The sequence below is a fragment of the Notamacropus eugenii genome, chromosome 2, assembly GCF_028372415.1.
Source record: "Notamacropus eugenii isolate mMacEug1 chromosome 2, mMacEug1.pri_v2, whole genome shotgun sequence".
NCBI classification, from domain to species: Eukaryota; Metazoa; Chordata; class Mammalia; order Diprotodontia; family Macropodidae; genus Notamacropus; species Notamacropus eugenii.
This window is the reverse complement of record NC_092873.1, coordinates 161,386,333-161,401,116: the sequence shown is the minus strand read 5'-3', so window position 1 is coordinate 161,401,116 and position 14,784 is coordinate 161,386,333.

Below are 14,784 nucleotides of genomic sequence, written 5' to 3'. Positions count from 1 at the left end.
GAAATTCTTTTGATCAGTTATGCATGATGCTTACAGTAAAATGCTTATGAAGTTACTATGATACTTCTGGTAACTTGCCTCATGATTATTTCTTCCACTGATCGTTACTTCAGTCTTGTGTATCAGTGAAATTAAGAGTAAAAGAATGAGCTGAGGTCCCCAGGAAGCCTCAGCAGTAAATTAGAAGATTGATATTCAGATGAACTTGAGAGCTGAATTTGTTCCATTTCTGACATAAAACCACTGTTTTTCCTGCCTATGTAAGAAATGCACTACCTTGTGTTAGTGTTGACTTAGAAATACGCATTACTTGCTTAGCCAAGGTATGCGGCATAGTGCATAGAGTGCTGGGTCTGGAATCAGGAAGACCTGAGTTCAAATCCTGACTCAAATACTTAATAGCCATGTGGCTCTGGACAAGTCACTTGCCCTATCTCTGTCTCAATTTCCTCACCTGTAAATGTGGTTAATAATGTCATCTATCCTCTAGGACTGTTGTAAGGATCAAATGAGGTAATGTTTATAAAACGCTTTGCAAGCTTTGAAGTACAGTATAAATGTTAGATATTATTATCTTGGCCACAAAAGAACTGGACTTTGGTCATCCTAATGATGCCAATGCCCAGTTCTTTAAAAGACAGTGCTCAATTCATAGTATTACAAATGTATTGAAAACATGAAGGATGAATTGAGGGTAGCTCAAAGAAAAAAGATAAATGGGATATAGAACAGAATATTTAGGAAACAAATCACATATTGTCAAGAAAATTGATTACAGCACACTGGGAAGGTACTTTCAATTGTTCTGTCTAGAGAAGTAAGATATCACATGAGGAAAAAAATTCTTAAAGTCCCTCAGGGTAACAAGAGCTTGCCTACCCATAGTCTTCTGGAATAATGCAAAATATCTCAAATACAATAAAGACAGAACTAGAATCTGATTCCCCAGTGAGAAGGACACAATCAATCAATATGGCTGATTGTATCACCAATCATCCACAAAAATTATAAACAATAATTGTACTCCAAAGCCTCAAGGAAGAGCTCTAGAGAGATTACACATACTTAGCCATCCTCATCTTGATCAGTTATTCTCCTGAGAAGGTACCCTGGCACAAGAGAAAGAGTGTGGGATTTAGAGTCAGAGGACTCATGTTTAAACCCCACTTCTGCTACTTCATACCTGTATGACCTCAGGCAAATCACTTTAACCTCACAGAGCCTCTGTTTCCTCATTTATAAAATGAAGGGTTGTAATAGACTATTTACAAGGTGTCTCCTGGTTCCAATTCTGTGATGCTCTGGGCTTCTTCTGAGGTGCAGTTCTTGGAGAAGGTGCCCTAACTATATATTGGCTTTTCTGCTCTCATGATAATTAATCTTTGTTTTTGAGAGCCCTGAGATATGGTTATGAGAGCACAGGTAGTGACTCCACTTCAGTCTTAGAGACTAAAAAAGATATTCAGAAATCAAATGAGATAAGATTTGTAAAATATTTAACATAATACCTGGTATGCACTACATGTTATGTAAATGTTCACATTAATATTATTATTCTCATTATTAATTTTGATCTGTTCTTCTTCTATTTTTTGCCTTTTACATAATTATCTTCCCTCCCCTTTGCATTCATTAGATTCCCAATGATGTCATCCCCAAGTAATTTTCCCCAATAGTAAACCTACCCTTCCCAAGCAGCATCCCATATTCCATTAATTTTTCTACTTATACTGTAAAAATGAAACTATTTTGTGTCACATTCCTTCAGGATGTGTCTTGTGCTACCTCATCTTACAGTCTGGTAGCACTCAATGTGGGCCAGTGATGATATGTTGAATCTCAAAATTTACAATTTAGCAAAATTCTTCTGGAGATAATTCTGTTTTACTTTATTTTATTTTAAATTAATATAATACAATTAGCATGTCCCAATGTTATTAATTAAATTAAAAAATAATAATGATATAAATTAATAAATATATAATATTATTAATTAGAATGTTTAAAAAAGAGGATTGCATGTAAAACTGTGAATCTATTATGTACAACTTGCTATTCTTTTTAAAATATATAACAAAGATAGCATGTATGTATATATGTGTATGCATGTGCATGTATGTATGTGTGTCTGTATGTATGTGTGTATGCATGTGTATACACATACATATATATCATATACATATACACATACACAAACATATATATTATATATGTGTATATACATATATATATATATATATACATCATATACATATATATCAGTTCTTTACCTGAATGTGGATAGAATCTTTCTTCGCAGGTCTTTGTAGTTAATTTGGGTATCTATAATAGTCAAAATGACTAAATCACTCAAAATTTTTCTTAAAACAATATTAGTGTTACTATATACAGCACTCATTTTGCTCATCATTATTTCATACAAATCTATCCATGTTTTTTCTAAAATTAATGCATTCATCATTTCTTATGGCACAGTAGTATTCTATCACAATCATAGACCACAATTTGTTCAGCCATTCTTCAATTGATGGGCATCCTTGCAACTTACAGTTTTCTGCAACCATAAAGGGAGCTGCTATAAACATTTTAGAAGATATATGCTCTTTTCCTTTTTCCTTAATCATCTTTGGAAATAAACCAAGAAATGGCATTGCTAGGTCAAAGGGTATAGGCAATTTAATAACTCTTTGGTCATAATTCCAGATTGTTTTCCAAAATGGTTAGATGAGCTTACAGTTCCACCAATAGTGAATTAGTGTCCCAATTTTTGCACATCCATTCAATATTTATCACTTTCCCCTTCAATCAGTTCTTTATCTTAATATAATTTATTACACTAAACATCAAAGACATCTGGGCTCAGAGTCAAGAAGTCATGAATTCAAGTTTAACCTTTGACATATATTGAACTTTGGGACCCTGAGCAACTGGCTTAATCTCTTAGTACCCCAGTAGAGGGGCTTTCCTCACTGAGTATGCTCCACACCAATGAAATCATAGGTTAGATATCTTTAAATTTAGCTTAAGATAATATTATGCTTTCTTAGCAGTTATATCACACTACTGGCATATATTGAAATTATGGCCACCTAACTTCCCTCTTGAACTGCAAGTACTCATATTTGTGTATTAGGTTTATTCCTAGTAAACAGATTATATTGATCATCCAACATCATTTCCCATGATGCTCAGAAGCAGAGAATATTTTATCATCAGGAACTTGTAAGAAATCCTGGATGAGGGAAAGAAAAAGGAAAATTCAACAGAAACCACCTAGGGGAGATGATAATGGCACCATTTAGGAGTCTACTAGCCTTCACATATTCCAGTGAACCAACGAGCAAAGAGAACTTGAGCTCTTGAATTCAGAGAGCCAGATCAGTGAAGTCCAATGTCAGGATATATGCTATATATTGTCTGCTGAGCTAGAATGTCTGTGTCATAAGCCTCAGTTATTGAAGACTAGTTCCAAAAGCTGAACACAAAAAGGAACTGAGGAATCTGAATCTACATGGAGCACATAGGTAATACCTGGTACTTGAGTGAGTACCACCATGGACGAACTTTTCTGCAAGTAACGTACACAAAGGAAGAATGACAAAATCCTATAATTTCATAGGTAGAAGGCTGACCGTCTACTTCAACTTGTTCCTGAAGAAGAATCCCCTCTACAAAATGCCAGCACTCGCTCATCCAGCATGGCTTCGTAACTTTCATTGAGAAGAAACACATTGCCTCTCAAGATAGTACATTTCTTTCTTTTTTTCTTTTTCTTTTTTATAATTCCAGTAGTTAGGAAGTTTTTTCTTATGTCAAGCCTAAATTTTACTCTTTGTCACTCCCACCCACTGTTTCTAGTTCTGTCCTCTAAGGACAAACAAAACAAATCAAATCCTTCTTCCAGGTGACACTCTTTAAATACTTGAAGACATCATCTGTGACTCCCCTCAACTACAGCCTGAAGTCTTTTCTTCTCCAGGTTAGAGATCCCTAGTTCCTTCAATAGGTTCTTAAATAGCATGGAATCAAGACATCATTCTGGCTGCCCTCCTGAGGAAATGTTCCTGTTTATTAATGTCCTTAAACTCTGCTACCCAGAACTGAAAGAAACTGAGCAATATTCCATATGTGATGTGACCAGGGTAGAGTACTCCTTATTCCTGGAAACCATGCCTTTCTTAATGCAGCCCAAGAGTCTTTTTGGCTGCCATATGGAGCAGATGACTAATATCATCCACTAAGATCTTTTTCAGGCAAGCTACTGTCTAACCATCACTCCTCCATCTTGTACTTAGGAAGATGATTTTTTCAACCCAAGTATGACTTTGTATTTATCCATATTTAATTATTTCTCATAAAATTTTATAGATTTAGTTCAACGGTTCATTAACCATTCCATTAGTTCCTAAAACACCTAATTACACTATCATCTGCCCCACATCTCTCCATCTTTTCCACAAGAACAACATAAGAGACTTTATTAAAGAAGCTCTTTTCTAGAATCTAAGTAATCTATGCTTATACCTTTCCCTGGATTTTGTTGTTATGTCTGGTCAGTTGTTTCAGTTGTGTCCAACTCCTCGTGACCCTATTTGGAGTTTTCTTGGCAAATATACTGGATTGGTTTACCATTTTCTCCTCCAACTCATTTCACAGATGAGGAAACTGAGGCAAATAGGGTTAAATGACTTGCCCAGGGTCACAAAGGTAGTAAATGTCTGAAACCAGATTTGAACTCAGAAAGATGAGTTTACTTGACTCTATCCACTGTGCCACTAGTTGACTTATCCCTGAATTTACCAGCCTAGTAACCTAGGCAGAAAGAGAATTTAAGTTTTTCTGGCAAAACTTGCTCTTCATGAACAGATGAGAACTAGATAATCATACATTTAGACATATTCAATGTAATCACTGCTTTCTTTTCTACATGTTCATGTGCCATTACTTTACTAAAAGTTTAGAATATTTCCAGGAGTTTTTTCTAGCTCATGGGACTTTTTATTTGCAGATGAAATTTCCTTGCCCTTTTTGAAAATTTTGAAAGCATTTGCCCTTCTCCAATCCTCTGGTATTTCTCCTATTCTACGTAATCTTTCAAATATCACTGACGGTGACAAGCAATCACATACACCATTTCTTTCAATATTAATTATATCGTTCATGAGGTAACCTGAACTCCTCAAGGGCAGCTAGGTGCTCTTTTACCATATCCATATTTGTCTTGAATATCAACTCTCTCAGTCACTTTGTTTCTGTCCCTTTTATTCCACAGATCATTCTCTTTGTCAGAGAAAAAAGAAACGAATTTAAGCAACTTTTTCTTTTCCCAGTTGTCAAGTCATTACTGTCCTATCCAACCTCAACAGTGACCGTATCCTGCGTTTGATCTTTCTCTTTCCCCTAAGATAACTTTTTTTTTTTTCAATTGAGTGTTTGAGTCCTTGACAGCCTCAGTTTATTCTGAGCTTTGGTGCTTTTCTCTGCTCTACTCTAATTCTAACTCCTGTGTTCTTCCTTTGGTTTCTGCCATAGCTTCCATCTTCTTTATTTGTCTTTTAAAAATCTAAATTGTTTGGTGAATTCACAGTCAGTCCCTTCAGATAATTCCTCTCTAGTCTCCACAGTAAAATTGTTTCTATTTGTGTCTTCAGAATTTAATTTTGGAGAATTTTCTGTCTTGCTCTCTGGCTTCACCTTGTAGAATTTAAATTTATGGGATGCTATCTATGTTTTTAAACCATTTGAAATCTACTCTCAAAATTTAGGGGACATTTCTAACAGAGAGAAGCAGAAGTGGAGGGAAGTAGCGAGAACGAGGGGAGAGAGATGAAAGAGAGACAGAGACAGAGAGACAGAGGGGGAGAGAGAGATGAGAGAGAGAGAGAAAGAGAGAGAGAGAGAGCACTTCAGGATGTATTTTAATAAATTACAGTTAAGAGATTTAGAATGACTGAACTTATCTCCCTCTAATTGGAGGAGTAAAAGATAATTCCTTCATCCTAGGTGTGAGACTTTCCAAGGATCATGTTCCTAGACATCACTATTATATCTTCAATAAGAAAAAATTGCAATCACTTGAAAGTATATATAAAGAATATTTTCTTTATTTCTTACTTGTTTTAATACCCATTTAAATATGAACTTTACTTTGTAAAATGTATGTTCTTTATCCTGTTGTTACAAGTTTAGATTATTTTAGAGACTGCCAGGATATCTGGGATGGAGGTTCAACCCATTGAGACATACTTCTCATCCAAATTAACCCTACATTGAGCCAATAATCCATGGGAATTCCAGAGTGGGTAAAAAAAAGTGAGCTCTCTTTTTCCTTGTTAAACTTAAACTAATAGACTCAGGAGTCCAGCTTATAAAGTTAGGGACTATTATGGTCAGAATTTTGGAGGCTTCTGGTAGAATAAGTATTTAGTGGCAGGTAATCCTTTCATCTTATTTCATTCCCTTAAGCTTGTTTCATCCTCTCATATAGATAGCCACTTCTCTTCCTGCCTCTAATCTACCAGGTCCATTTGACTTTATGGAAGAAAATAAGGTTGTTTAGAAATTATTGTTTTCACACATTCATTTTGACTATTTCTTAAACAACCTCATGGATTTCCAGAGCCTTACAATATGTCAAATACTCTTTAAATGTCCTATTTTACTTTGAGAGAGAGTATGATATACAGTTAAAGAGTCAGTCTCAGAGTCAGCAACACTTGGTTTAAGTCTGACTGTGTGATCTTAGGCAAGTCACTTAACCTTTCACTATTCTAGGCAACTCTCTAATGTATGTTGAAGAAAAGATGCCAAACTGAATTAGTAGGAGTCCCCTCAACATGGAACTCCCTTTGTCAGTGATATTACACTAATAGTTCCTATCCCTATTTTTAACTTTAAAATCATCATTAGCAGATTCTGATATGATTTATAAAATGAATATTTGCATATTCAGTTTGTCCTGTTTAAATAAAATCAACTGTTTGTTCTGACTTAACTTCTCTCAACCTCAGGTCTCACCTCTCTAAAAGCTGATGTTACAGTAGTTTTCTTTTGAGATCACTTACAGCTCTGAATCTGTAAAATGTAAAAGCTATGGCTGGATAGCTGAGAATTGAGGGGAATAGGAAATGATTGACTCTTCCTCACTCTATACATCTGAGCAAGAGTTGATCTCATTTCAGTGAATGAGTCTGTCTAATATTCCCAAGTTTCCCTTTTATGTTATTGGTGTTTTTCAGTCATTTCATTTGTGCCCAACTTTTCATGACCCCATTTGGGGCTTTCTTGGCAAAGATACTAGAGTGATTTGCTATTTCCTTCTCCAACTCATTTTATATACATGCAAACTGAGGCAAACAAGGTTAAGTGACTTGCCCAGGGTCACATAGCTAATAAGTGTCTGAGGCCAGATTTGAACTCAGGAAGATGAGTTTTCCTGATGACCTAGCACTCTATCCACTGTGCTACCCTTCTATATTACCAGAGAAGTAAACTCATCAATCCATCTAGTATTCATACAGGGAGTAATTTCCCTATTCCTTGCCTGTAAAAACAAAGTGACTAGAATTCCTCTCTAACTGATTAGGACTTAATGTTTGGTGTCAGTTTAAATCTCTGATGTGAATGAATATGTTAGTAGGTGAGAAACAGGTCTTATATCAAGTGTCAGGAAGTGCTGCCTTTGTTTCCCTTGTGTGTAGCTAGGAAAGGATTTGAAAGAATCTTTTAAGGAAAATGAATTTCTTACCCCTCCTTTTCCTTTCATGTGTATGCATATTCATATGAATTTTAAATGCCATGATTCTAATTCTTTATTTTCATAGCTTCATCTTGCCTTTCTCAGAAAGAAGTAATTGAAAACGCTACATCACAGACCACATTTTTCAATAATATCTTGGAACTCATTCCAGCTGATATTCTTCTGCAGCACAATCCCCTTTATCAAGTCAACATCTTACTTATTCTCAGCAGTTTCAAAGGTGATCTATTGCACTTCATGGAGATAATGGCTGACAAGGTACATATGGCAAAGTTTGATCTTAATAGGAGTTGAATGATGTTTATCAGACTCAAGCCTCTCTAATGCTTGGCAGCGGATAAAGACATTGTAAAATAGTGACATCTGAAAAACCAGATTGACAAGCCCTCTGCTCAACCCCTTTGCTTGGTTCATGACAACTGCTGCTGCTGCTACTCTGAACAAAGCAGCACTTCAATTCAGGGTCTCACAAAATGCTTCATGTGCCATGTGTCAGACTGAAGTAGGACACTTGACGTTACTGAATGCGTATGGATAAGTTGTAATGGGACCTTGATATTTTTCATTCCCTACCTTATGGGCCTAAACTTGCTCATTGTAGAGCGTATTTATTTTTAAAATTTTGCCTTTTAATCCCTTTATCTAAAAGCAAGGGGATGGAGAGAGAAAAAGAAGACACTAATCCAGCATTAGTTTTATTGTTATTGAGTCATATCTCTCCATGATCCTGTTTTGGGGTTTTCTTCACAGAGATACTGGAGTGGTTTGGCATTTCTTTCTCCAGTTCATTTGATAGATAAGGAACTGTGAGTTGACCAGAGTAAACTGCTAGTAAGAGGCTGAAGCTAGATATGAGCTTAGGTCCTCCTGACTCTAGACCTAGTGTTGTATCCACTCTGCAACCTAGCTAACCAATCCACCTTCCATAGGGGTAAATAAAATCATAAAACTTAAAATCACATCTTTAGCCTATACTAAGCATTCAGTTGATGCCTCCAGTGGTGATGTCCATATTGTATCCCATGCAGAATGAGAGAGAGAGAGAGAGAAAGCTAGTAAAATGACAGTGAAAATTAAAAATTATCTTGATAGACTTAAACCAGAGGAAGAAGAATGAAGAAGCCAGTACTTAACAAGAATGCTTATGAAATTCCATATTAACATGTTTTTTAAATGAACTGTACAAGTTTGCAATGGGGAAAAATCTAGCCAGGCAGTAGTTAATGCCAAAGAAATAATGAGGACTTTAGTTTAGCAAAAGTTCAATATAAGCAAGTGATATGACATGTCTGATTAAAAAAAAAAAGAAAAAAGAAAACCCACAAACTAATGCAGTCTCTGGCTGGATTAAATACAGTATCTAGATTAAGAAAACTGACCAGTTTCACTGTATTCTGCCCTGGTTGGCCTCCATCTGGAATATTGTGCTCAGTCTGAGATACCACAATTTAGGATGAACATTTGACAAACTAATGGGTCATAGTCACTGGTGATGAGCAAGAGCCCCCAGGCTCACCCTGAAGCTGGGGCAGAGAAAAAGTCCGGCCCAGAGATTAGCCTGAGCTATTTCATCAATGGGAGCTCAAACAGAAGGGGATGGAATGCAGAATATCAAACTCAACAGAGTAGGCAGGAGTAAAAAGTAAACCATGAGCTAAGTAGAACAAAATAGGGATGCCAACAGAATCAATCAAAGCCAAACTAGGTAGACAATGAGAGAAGTTGCAATGGTGAAGATGGACTAGCAAATCCATAGCACAGGAAAGCTTCACAAATAAGAGAAATGAAAAGACTGGAAATTATAATTGAAGAAGAAATATTCTATGTTTCTCTGGAGGACAGAACCAAGTCCAATTTATGAATTTTAAAGGGAAGCAGACTTTGACTTGAGAAGAAAACTTACTCCAAAAATGGAATCTGTTTCCTTGGGAAAGAGTGAGCCCTCCATCCCCCCAAAAATAAAATTATGGACTAAATGGCCAGGCTGCTAAAGAAGAGATTTCTGCATTGGATCACATGATGACATCCTCAGTGCAAAGAGGGATCTTTCCAATGAAACCAATAGAATGTAAGCTTCTTGCAGGCAGGGACTGTTCTACTTTAGTCCTTATATCTCTAGTGAGTAGACTTATTGCTTATTGATTTATTATTGGCAGATTGAGGTATCACAGAATCTATATTTCACAAACATTCCTAAACATGATGGCCGGCGGGAGGGTTTGGGGAGGTAATCCACTTCAGAAGCTCTTAAACTCCTCAGATCCAATTCTCTCATTTGATTAACGAGTTGACTGGAATCCAGAGACATTGTGTGACTTATCCAAGGTGCACAAATAGTAAACAGCAGAAATTCAATTTGAACCCAAGCCCTTTCTGACTCCAAATCTAACATATTTCCCTCTGCGTGATGCTACTAAATCAGTTAGCTTATAAACATTTATAAAGCACCTTCTATATGCCAGATACTCTACTACATGCTAAGAATACAAAAAGAAAAAGGGGGAGATAAAGATAATCACTGCCTTGAAGGAATTTACATTCTAATAAAGGAACACAATACACAAAAGCGGTCTAGGTAGGAAGATGCCTGGCATCTGTGTTTGATGGACAAATCCAGAGGGGTATAGTCTACTGAATAATGAAGGTAATGAGTAATAAATGGCCTGGACAATCTCATTAAATAGAAGTTTGGGGAGCTATCCACCCTGCAATAAAAGGGAGCAGTCCCAGGGACAGAGAATGTTTATTGATAAGATATGAGTTGCAGGGATAAATTGATTTTCCAGGATAAAGAAGTCCTAAAAGACATCTAAAGTCCCAATTTGAAATATTGAACCTCCCCAAATATCCTACTTTGGTGGGTCATTCTGATATATGATAACTGAGTTCTCCAAGGCAATTTCAGCAGAGCAAAAGTACTAACAGTTCCAACCAAGGTGGAAAGATAGATCAAGTGGATGACAAAGATCTAATCATGTGATCAAAAACTTTCAATGGCTCCCTATTGCCTCTAAGATCAAATATAGACTCCTTAGCCTGACCTTTAAGGTCTTTCACCATACATATCAAGGTTACCGTTCCAAACGTGTTTCACCTTAATCCCTTCTGTGTATTCAACATACCATCTCTTGCCTCACTGCATTCACATAAACTGGCCCCCGTGGGGAAAAAATTCCATTATTTATTTATATTGTTTGAACCTCACTTTATGTGGGTAGAAAATCCTGTAATTGAAAGCTTACCACAGAAGTCAGGCGAACCTTAGAGACACTTCAGAGAAGCCAGATACCCATGGAGAATGCTTGGATCCCACCTAGGTTTTGTTTTGGGTCCATTCAAAGTTTGTGTTTTAAATTCCTAAATTATAATGAATGTTTATACCTACCTGCTGACATGTATCCTAAACAGTCTTACCTGGGAACTGTCCTTTTCTGCAATTTGTTCAACTGCCTACATGTAGGCCACTCAGCTGTTCTGTCCTTATGTACTTTTATTTGAACTCTATATAATATAAGCCCCAATCAAGCAGCTAGGTATTGCAGTGGATAGAGTGCTGAGCCTGGAGTTAGGAAAACTCATCTTTTCTGAGTTCAAATCTGGCCTCAGACACTTACTAGCTGTGTGACCCTGGGCAAGTCACTTAATCTTGTTTGCCTCAGTTTCCTCATCTGCAAAATAATCTGGAGAAGGAAATGGCAAGCCATGCCAATATTCTTGCCACAAAAACCCCAATGGGTTTATGAAGAGTCAGACTAAACAGCAGCATCAGCAGCAACAACAACAATATAAGCTCCACAGAGATTCAAGGAAGGAGGCATACTTTTTTCTAGTGCTCTCCTTTGTCAAAATGACCTAGTAAGATTCTTTCCAAAAGTATTTCAGATTTGGGAGTTTATTCTCTACTGACACCCCATGCCTGAAATGGATTTCCTTCTCATCTTTGCCTTTCCAATTCTATATCTTCCTTCAAGGCTGTAATGATAATTTAAATGGGAAATGTAATGGTAATTTAAATGGGAAGATCTTTCCCATTCATTAATAGGCCCATGTGACCTGCATGGGTCAAATGGAAGCCTAAGTCACATGAGCTTGTAGTGGGAAGAGTTTGCTGAATGAGTGGAACAGGAAGGGATGGAGTTAGAACAGAACTGAGAGGAAATTAGTCAAAGAACAGTCAGAACTGAGAGAGAGAGAGAGAGAAAGCAGGCAGCTGACTAGCATGAGTGGGAGAGCTTGTTTGTGATTTGTTTAAGAGAGCGGATTTATGGGAAGCCTAACAGAAGGAAGGCTTGGGAATGGTGGTACCCTCTGGATTGCTATTGTTTATAGATTTCTTTGTTACTGTGATGTATTTGACTTTCTGGAGTCTGAATAAATGTTTCGGTTCTGTCTTCCATGTGGAGAGTCTGTTGTATTTCACCATTCAGAACTGTGCCGGGATATTCATGGCTGCTGTAGGCACTGTAAATATCTCATTGGTGCTACAAAGGCTCAGCCCAGGTACCACTTATCCCATACAGTCTTCCTTGATCACTTCCCAACTATTAGTGCTGGAAAATAATTAAATACTGAAGGCTCTCTTATCTGGGCTTTTGCTTAGACTATCAAAACCCAGTTTCCCTCAAAGTTCAGCTCAAATACCACCTGCTAGTTAAAGCCTTTCATGATCCTTCCCCCCATCTCCTAAATCTTCACCCCCACCAAATACCTTATACTTATTTTGTCTGTATTTTATGTGTTCATGTTTTCTCTCCCAACAGAACACAAGCCTCTTGAGAACAAGAACTGTTCCATTTTTGCTTTTGCATTTCTAGCACCTAGGAATATGCCTGGCACACTGCTCATTAACTTATTGATAGATGGGTTTCACAGAGTCCATAATGCATAAACATCCCTAAATATGATTGGTAAAAAAAAAACATAGCTTTTTATAATAAGATGCAGAGATAATGGAATATGTTGGTATATAGAGGGAGCCCGAAATAAGAGAGAGAAGTAGGAGTGAAAGAGGAAGACAAGAAGTAAGTCAAGAGTATACACCATAAAAGAAGCCAAGGAAAAATATAAAGTTTGAAAAGAAAAGCATCAATATTTTAGGCAAAAAACAATAAAGATTTTTTAAAATAAGACATACAGAAACAGAGGTCTTTCAAAATGTATGGAAGAGATTTTCCTCCATGTCTGTGCATTGGGAGCCATTTTTCAGCCTCATGTTTTAACTACTCCTCCCCAATAGAGTTTTCTCTCTTTCCAGAGGTCTGCCTCACACTTTGTAGAGTGCTAATCCTCAATTATTTCAGCTACAAAATATGATCTATTACAGCATTAACCCGTCAGTCAAGAATCTCAGCAGTGTGGGAAACTGAGATTTGCTCTAGCCCTCTAAAGAGAGATGCAATCTAGAAGCTCCTTATTTCTGACCCTTGTTCTAATACTGACTCCCAAGGTGTCCTTGAACAAGATACTTAACCCCTTTGCCTCAATCAGCCATATGGAAAATGAATGTAGTTATAACTCACAAGGGCATCATGAGATTACTCAATGTTGACAAAGTGCTTTGGAGATGAGAGCATCATAGAGGTACAATATTATTCATCATAAGGCCAGTTAAATTAGGGCTGTCAGAATGGCACAGAATGCCATAATTCCCTGATGATTCTCCTGCTGAACCTCACAGTTCTGGAGAGATTTAATTTATTGGAATGTAAATGATAAAAATTTCACACAATAGTCCATGACTCAGAATTTGTCTTTGGACTCATTTCTGAATCTCATTTTAGGAGAATCCATTTCCTCACAACTCAAAACCAGAGAACTGTTAAAACCATCTTCAATTTATTTCAATAACTAAATCTCTAAAACATTAAATCAATTTATTAAGCACCTACTATGTGCCATACACTGCACTCAGCACTGAGAATTATTGTTCTGTTATTTTCAGTTGTGTCTGACTCTTCATGACCCCATTTGGGATTTTGTTGGCAAAGATACTGGAGTGGTTTGCCATTTCCTTCTCCAGATCATTTTACAGATGAGGAAACTGAGGCAAACAGGGTTAAGTGATTTGCCCAGGATCACACAGCTAGTAACTATCTGAGTCCAGATTTGAACTCAGGAAGATGTCTTCCTGCTCTGTGCACTATGGAGTCACCTAGCTACTCCACGCTATAGATCCACAGACATAAACGAACAAGATCCTGAATGAGAAAACTTACATTTTTGAGAGGGAGACAATATGTACAAGTAAAAAGTATATGCCAAATACAAGACCATGTGGGGGGCAGTGGAGAGGAAGGAGAGAGGAACTAGTAACTCAGCTGCTTCCACTATATTTGCCAACATCAATGTGCATTGCTGGTTATGTGTTGATTAACTTTTTTTTATTTTTTTATACACTGAATCCTACTTTACACATAAGAATTCATCTTCCATAACAGTTTAAAGAAATCCTGGGGTGACTCTTTTATAATGCAAATAATCCCTTGCTAATTTCTCTGTTTTGTGAGTTTAGACCTTCTCATATTGGATTTCCTTAAAACAGGTTTTAGCTAAATGCTGCTAAATCCTTACAAGGGTTATATTTCTAGGTGCTAAGAAGTATTCATTTAACAGTTAATACTCTTATTGTCTTTCAGAGCAGCATAATGTAGTAGGTAGAAAGGTCACCTGGGACTCTAGAAGACCTGGTTTCAGGTCTGGTCTTTGACACATACAGGTTTTATTACCTTTGGGGAAAGAGGATAAGTATTTATTAAGTATACTATGTGCTATGCATTATCATTATCCCCCATTTTACAGTTGAGGAAACTGAGGAAGGCAGGTTAAGTGACATGTACAGGATTACCCAGCTATGAAGTGTCTGAGGCTGTATTTGAACTCAGGTGTTCTGGCCCAGTGCTCTATGCCACCCAGCTGCTTCATAACTGGATAAGTCACTTAACCTCTGGAGTGCCCCCAGTCAATTCTCTATAGCTAGATAGCTAGGTGGCTCTCTGGATAGAGCTCTGCTCTTGGATCCAGGAAAA